This window comes from Nuphar pumila, chromosome 7 (assembly GCF_984573655.1).
Source record: "Nuphar pumila chromosome 7, dmNupPumi1.hap1.1, whole genome shotgun sequence".
In the NCBI taxonomy this organism is placed as follows: Eukaryota; Viridiplantae; Streptophyta; class Magnoliopsida; order Nymphaeales; family Nymphaeaceae; genus Nuphar; species Nuphar pumila.
Genome location: NC_143255.1, coordinates 118,264,642 through 118,272,914, shown reverse-complemented (window position 1 = coordinate 118,272,914; position 8,273 = coordinate 118,264,642).

Here is an 8,273-nt window from a genome sequence, read left to right as displayed (position 1 = left end):
ATGAGCCCCAACTGTTCAATAACCACTTTTCTTTGTAGCATGAGAAAAAATTTTCATGCAAAAAAAAAAAGCAAACATTTTTCTCATTCATTTTCAGCCTGTTTTTCTCATGCTACACAAACAAGTGAAAAACTTTTTTTTGGAGAACTTCTTGTATCAAAAACTCTCATAGGCAAAACTTTCTTTTCCTATATATGAGAGTTTTTCTCGCTTCTAAACGTGCCCTTAAAGCTCTCTTAATTCACCAGAAAATACACTTAGCTTCAACCTTGCAACAAAAGATGCTCCTTGTGTGCTTCAAACTGTATTGTAATGTTCTCATCTATCCCTTGACTAAGAAGATGAAACCCTTGTAGGGAAATTAATGAGAGAGTCAAGTATCAACCCCATAGTATATCTAAGGGTACGTTTGGTCGCTTGTGGGTGCTGTGAAAATGAGATTCACTTTCTAAATCTCATGAGAAATTGAATCTCATGAGGTCTCATTTGCAAAGGCTTGCTTTTGAGTTGGTGTGCACAACTCACTTTTGTGTTAGGTTGATTTTCGGGTGTTGTGCAAATGCGATTCACTTTCTAAATGACATGATAACTCAAATCTCATGAGATTGAACCAAACATATCCTAAGAGATGTATATCTGGTTTTAGATTTAATATCACTTATTGAAACTCAGGTTCAAACATGGTCATATCTTTCACATGCATGTGGGAGGAAGGTTCTCATACAAAATTGTAGTGACCTGAATCGGGACCTCTCGAGTTTGGGTTAGTAGACGTCACTTCTTGAAGAAAAATCACCAAAACAACTTCAAAATTGAGCCAATTTTTTTTAACAAGTAATAAGGTCTCGTCAATCCTTAAATGAAAACTCAACCAACAGGCCAATTCTAACAAAAGTACCAAATCATCCATGTTCATCAACTAAAAGGTCCAAATACATGTTCATAATAGAAAATGCTTAAATAAAATGAAGTACTTCACAGTACTTCAAGTCATCGGCAGTTGAATCTGAGTCCCCGAATCACATCCTCCTCACTAAAACGGTTCTCGATCTTACAGTTGCAACCAAGCGGGGGTGATTCTAAAACTCAGTAAGATTTTAGTTATAAATATAAGACACAACCATTACAATTGTAATGAGCTCTAAGCTTCTAGTCTGAGTTTAGTTATCTAAATAACACATATGTTGTTTATGCATTTTATCCCTCTTTATACTTTTTTTTACATCTTTTTTGAAATCATTCCTTATTTTTAGAGTAGACATTTTTTAATGTCATCCTCTAAGCTAATCAACTATCTTAGAAATACCCTCATAGGGCGTACAAACTCATATAGACAACTCCAGAATCTACGGTGTTGGCCAAACCTATGAAATGTTCCACAATAACATAATTCAAACCGCTTCAAACTATGGACTTTCAATCCCTGCAATTGTGTTCACCAGTTGCAAGCCGAAGAGCCCAATATACTTATCAGTAGCTAGCCAAAGAGCCTGGAGGACTATACATGTCTTAAGGTATTCGAGGAGCTATACTTGCCCCTAAGGTTTGTGGTTTATGCTACTTCCTACATATGTCTATTAGACAATGTTTTTAAGCCATAAGTACTTAATAATTCTTTCAAATCCTAGCCATAAAAGAGATACACACATTTGACAAAGCCTTAGACCATGTCCTCCCTAGTAGAGTTTTTTTATCTATCTCTGTGTTGTTACCCTAGGTATATTGTCTATTTTCTTTCTCAATATTAGTATATTATATAATTTTAAATGTATGTTCAATAACTAATGCTCAACAAGTAATCACATAGGCATGCTACAATTTTAGGGATAACAATCAATCACAGAGGTACATTATCAATTAATCATGCCACGACACTTGCAATACCTCTCCCTAGGTATAAGTGTGACATTCCCAGAAAAAATCATATTATGAGAAATCTAGAATTTTACCTCATCTTTTCAAAGCCTAGCATTCCTTTTCATTTTTTGTGACGTATTACATGTATCCAACCATTATCCTTATTTTCAGAACATACACATCGTGATACAAGTCATATCTGCTAACATTATGACATGATCAAGTATTAAGATAAATTTATAATATGTACCACAATCTACATGCATCTTATTGAAAGCATAAAAAGTATAGATTTTTAAGCATGTAATTTAATCAATCTATTCATATAGATGAAATAATCAACATACTTTTAAAGCACATGAAATTACATAACAAGATGCATTTATGTACAAGCCTGTATCCTATTTATCTAAGGAGTTATTTGTAAATGTTATCTTACCTCAAAAGCAAGAATGGATGCCTCGCCCTGCAGTCAAATCTCATTACATAAAGACTCATTTACTAGACCGACATTTCTTTTAATTTAGAAAATTACCAAACTACCTTTTCTGAAGATGGTCTACCAGACCTCATTTTTCGTTTTGTGTGTTTGACTATAAAAATAGTACAAACAAATCCCTCTATGCATCCCATTTCTAATGCACTAAACATCACCCGATTCTGAGTTCGAAGTAAAGAGTTATATTCATTTTACCAAAATAGGTAGAATAAGGGCAAAATAGTTATTTCACCTCTTAAAAGGGTCTGGATCTGGATAGCAAAACCGCGAGGGGTCCTTTCGGTTCTCTCAGTCTGTTTTCCAGTTTTAGATCAGTTCTGACCCAGATCTGCATGAGATATTTATACCCAAAAATAAGTACTTGTAGAATTAAATTGCTACTCCTAACTAATTGAACTAGGTTGGCCTATTAGTTATGGGTAGTTCCTTTCTATGGTGAGGTCAGGGGTTCAAATCCTAACCCACCCTTTTATACACGCATGCTTTTTTTTTTACTACTCACATATTCATGAAACCAATGAACTTAACCTGGACCTAGCCAGGTTTGGGTTCACTCCAACTAAACCTAAATAAGTCCAGTCCTTGTTCTTCTCTTAGATTTAGGCAGACTGAATCTAGATCCAGGATGGTCAGTTTGGGTCCAAACTGTACCTAAAATAGAGATCTAGTCTCTGTTTCATATACTGGATCCAAATCTGGTACGACTGATCCAGATTCGATTAAATCTGAGTTTGGTATCATATAGACCCAAATTTGATCTAGTTTGGGTTTGGTATCATATGGACCCAACTTTGATCTATTCTGGATTTGGTTTGAACTGTATCCAAATCAAATCCATTATGGGTTTGGTTTAAATTGATCCAAACCTGACCCAATTTGTTATAGTAAACCGAGATAGTCACTATCTCAGTTTTCTCATATATATATATATATATATATATATATATATATATATATATATATATATATATATATTATATATTTTTTATTATTTTTTATTCAACAATATATACCCAGCTCAGGTCTCACCCAAACCAAGCTGGTCTAGGTGCGAACCCACCTGACCTAGTATGGGTTGCACCTAGACCGAAGTCTTAGCCAACTGGGTCCGATTAAAACTCGGACTGAGTTGGTCCAGTGTTTCACAAACTGAGACAGAGAGCCACTCTATGTCTTGCCCCATTCATTGACCAAACTCGGTCTGGGTTAAGGTTTGTTCTGCAGACCGAGACAGAGAGCTCAACTCTTTGTCTCATTTTTTTTCTGAATCGAACTCGGTCTGTACTCTTTGTCTTGCTCCTCTATTCGATCGAACTCGGTTTGGATTTCACCCATGCCGAGTCGGTTTGTTTTGCAAGCTGAGATAGAGAGCTCAACTCTCTATCTCTTTTCGTCCTTGTGACTAGACTCGGTCTTGGTTCACCCAAACTGAGTCCATCCATTCTGCTGACTCTATCTCGCCTGGTATATGACTAGACTCGGTTTGGGAAACCCAGACCAAGTTTGTCTGTTCTGTAGGCTGAGAGAGAGAGAGAGTTTGGAGGCTTGTTGTCTCGCCTGAATTTGACTAGAGTTGGTCTGAGAAACCCAGACTGAGTTGATTTGTAGTGAGTCGAGATAGAGAGCAAAAACTCTCTCTTAGCTTGAGCAGTCTCAGACCGAGTCAATCTGCTTACTAACCCCTTTTAGGCTCGACTCAGTCTGGGAGTGCCTAGACCAAGTTGGTTCCATTTAAGACTGAGACAAAGAGCAAAAACTCTTTGTCTTGCCCCAAGTCTCAACCAAGCACGGTTTGGGCGATCCCAGATCGAGTTGGTCCCACTTCTTTCTTATATATATATTATTATTATTATTATTTTACTAGCAACCACAATGGTTGCTGGTTTGAGGTAGAGGGTACTTCCTCTATTGCAGTTGTTGGTTTGAGGTAGAGGGTACTTCCTCTACCTCACCTTCTTTCTCTTTCGTTCGATGGTGCTAGCAACCCTTGCAGTTGCAGACTCTTCTTTCGTGATGATTGATGCTGGCAACCACCATGGTTGCCGGTGTCGTCTCTTCCCCCTTAATTAAACGAAAAAAACAACAGAAGGGAAGGGGTTTTTACCTGTCATCGGCGGCTCGTGTTCTACCTTCCGCGATCCCTCTCTCTCTCTCTCTCGCTCTTTCTCTCTTTGTTTTCTATCTCTTCTCATATATGTGATCAGACTAGGTCTGGGTTCACCCAAACTGAGTCCGTCTGTTTTGTCGACTCTGTCTTGCCTGGTATATGACTAGTTTCCCACATCAAGTCAGTTTTTTTTGTAGGCCGAGACAAAGAGTTCAGAGGCTTGCTGTTTTGCCAGAATACTACAAGACTTGGTCTAAGAAACCCAGTCTAAGTCGATCTATAGTGAGTCGAGACAGAGAGCAAAAACTCTCTATCATACTCCTCCCTTGGCCTGACTCAGTCTAGGCAATCCCAGATTGAGTTGGTTTGCTTACTAACCCCTTTTCAGCCCGACTCAGTCTGGGAGTACCTAGACCAAGTTGGTTCCATTTGCAGCTGAGACAAAGAGCAAAAACTCTCTGTCTCGCCCCTAGTCTCGACCAGACTCGGTCTGGGCGATCCCAAATCGAGTTGACCCCCCTTCTTTCTTATATATATATATATATATATATATATATATATATATATATATATATATATATATATATATATATATATATATATATATATATTACTAGTATTACTAGCAACCGTATTGGTTGCCGATTTGAGGAAGAGTGTACTCCTTGTGCCTCACCTTTTCTCCATTTTATCCAATGGTGCCGGCAACCCTTACAATTGTTGTCCCTTTTTTGGTGATGATCAGTGCCGGCAACAACCATGGTTGCCGGCGTCGTCTCTTCCCCCTCAATTAAACGAAAAAAATAATAGAAGGGAAGGGAATTTTACATGGCAGCTTGCCCTTGGCCAGATCGTGTTCTCTCTCTCTCTCTCTGCTTTCTCTGCAAATGGAAGGGGAAACTGCGAGTTTGTGAGCCTCTTTATAAAAAGGCTCACACTTAACCTCTCCCCTCTTCATTGATAGGCGAGGCCTCTCCACTTTCCCCCACCACTTCATGCGTGAGGCAAAAGGGAGAGGCCCTCTCTTTAATGGATTTAATGGGGGAGGCTTTCCCCATTTCTCACATGTTGAAAACGTGGGAAATGGGGAGGGACATCCCCTCCTAGACCTACCCGGGTCATGTGGCTTGAGCCGGGTAAGCCAACAGTTTATTAACTCATGTTTGTAATGTAATGCCTTGTGATCCTTGGATTTTCTCAAGATTCTGTGATAGTAAATCACAATCACAATACTTTCTTTAAGTTAAGAGAAAATTATTAACTGTAATTAATTTGAATTTTGTGATTTAAATTTTGTAAGTTGGGTCACAATATTGACCCTGTCACTAACAATCACAACTTCTACTTTCTCAACTGTGATCGATCGTTCATCCCTACCCTACCTGCCGCCAAGCCAAAGCCAAACATGCCATTCCACGACCTCATCATGAATCAACGAGCGCTTCTTTCTTTAGTTTGATCGAGTTCATAGCAAATTGAAAGGCGACCAGTGAAAAATATGCAATGATAAGGATTACTTTATTAAGAAAAGTGTTGAATGATGAGATGACCTTGGGAAGAAAGGAAGAATTGAGCAGGACTCATTGCAGTCGTGTTATGCCAATGGGAGTGGCGCCCCTTCCCTTTGTCAGAGGGACAATATGTTTAATACCTAAAGACTCAGTTTTTGAAATAATACAAAATCAACAGCTCACTACTGTTCATGAAAATAAAAATGATTTAAAACATTATATTTGAGTCAACTTTTAACACACGAAAATAACAAATACAATATGCTGAGCATTTGCTTTTGGGGCTTAGATCTATGTAAATCGAGTGTGTACCACCCCTAAGTTATGGTGGAGTGCCACTTTAAAAGATCTAACCTTTGGATGATGTTTAGTATATCTTATTAACTATTTTCATGTGTTAAAGTTTACTCAAACGAGATGCTTTATATCATTTCTAAACCACTCCTATTATCATGAACTGTGAATTGTTGATTTTTCAGCGTCTGATGAACCTTCGAACATATTAAATACGTTTTGTATGGTTAGATTTACTATTTGACCAGTAGATTCATATAAACAAGAGTGTGTATCACTATAAGGAATCATAATACAGAACCACCGTATATTTTGAAGCTTTTTATGGGGTATTATAATGTGAAAAGATCATGGCCCGTGTTTCAAGACAGGCTTGATGGGGGAGCCTTCAGGCCGGTGCCACAGGCAGGCAGGTGCTATGAACAGCCCACCACAAGGATGTATGCCGTGCATCATCAGTCACGGTTCACGAGTGTAACAACCGGCCGGGCTTCAGCTATCGCTGCAACCCGCACCGATCCACACCTCGAGCCGATCGGCAGACCAGCTGAGAGTCGTTCTGCATACAACCGAGGCGCATCGCCGGCCCCCATCTGCTTCTCTCCCTGCAATTTCAAGCACTTTTGACTCTCTTTTCAAATTCCTTTTCATCTTTCTCGCGGTACTTGTTCACTGTCTTCCGCCCTTATTTGTGCTTGAACAGAATTTACCGCCCGATATATGATTGCACAAATATTTGTATCTTAAGCACCTGATCACCCTTCATCTTAGGGATAAGGCCTGTCAGGTGTGGGACTCTTGATAGAGGGTGATGGGGGTGCTTAATGCACAAATTTGTGTACTATCATATTGCACCCGATCCAGACTCTATTATAATCATAAACAGTGCCACTGTTCATGAGCTTTATTTTTCAGTATTTTTGTGAAGAGTCCAAACTTCGTTTTTGAATATTGACAGATGGCTTTGGCAGCGCCGTACGTGTTTCCTCACCATGCATGGTTCCTTCAATTCTAAGTAAGATTTTGTTCCTTGATCTTTTACCAAGACTTGCTTTTCACAAAATCAGTGCAGTACATCAGTGACCAGCAGACTAAAATAATGACACAGATGGCTAACTTTTTTTAGTCCATGGACAAGTGTCTCAAACGGTAACTAGATGTCACTGGAAGTGTTGGGGACTTGCTCCTTTCCAGGCTGTGGCTTTTATTAGCAGTGAGTTAACAACTTCAGAGTGCCATAAATTGTAACGGGGGTTTCTTTCTTTCCACATAAAGTTGAGTTATAGAGAGTAGCTTTCAGTGAATTGCTTCTAAGTGGGCCAAGCTAATTATTTGGGGGTGCAGCAGTACTCCCTGTCATGTAAAAGCATGGCTTTGGGAACATAGTTTGAATACGACCACCTTAAGGGTGTGCCTGATTGCTTCAAATATCAGATCTCAGTCTTTAATATGGCATGGGGTCCATATTAGATAAGAGGGTTGAGCAAACAGATCTTTTTTTTTTGAAAGGCAAGCTGGGGTTAAGCATGCCCACACCAGTTACTATTCAACATAACACTGGGGTTTTGAACCTGCAACGTCCCACCACAGGGAGACGTGCACTGATAGCTCCTATCAACCACGCTAATTAAGCCTCGTTGGTAAACAGATGATTATCCTCTGACATAAGATTTTTAAAACCCTTCAGACGACTGAGTCTCTCTCTCTCTCAGGAATAATGAATCCTATTTTATCCTCTCTGTCTATTAGGGATAATGAATCCGATTTTATCCGATGTCTGTCTGAATTCTATCCATTTAGTTGCATTGGTTAAGTCAAAACCATATCCGATTATAACTGGATGCCGATATAGTTTTGATTTTGAGACCTAATATGACATATCTGAATCTGTTTTCATGTAAAAAAGCAGACTTGTAATGAACTTTTCACCATCCGAATATGAATTTGAATCAGTTTAGTTAATATCCGATTAGTTGAAATCCAATCCAAATCCAAACAGTTTACA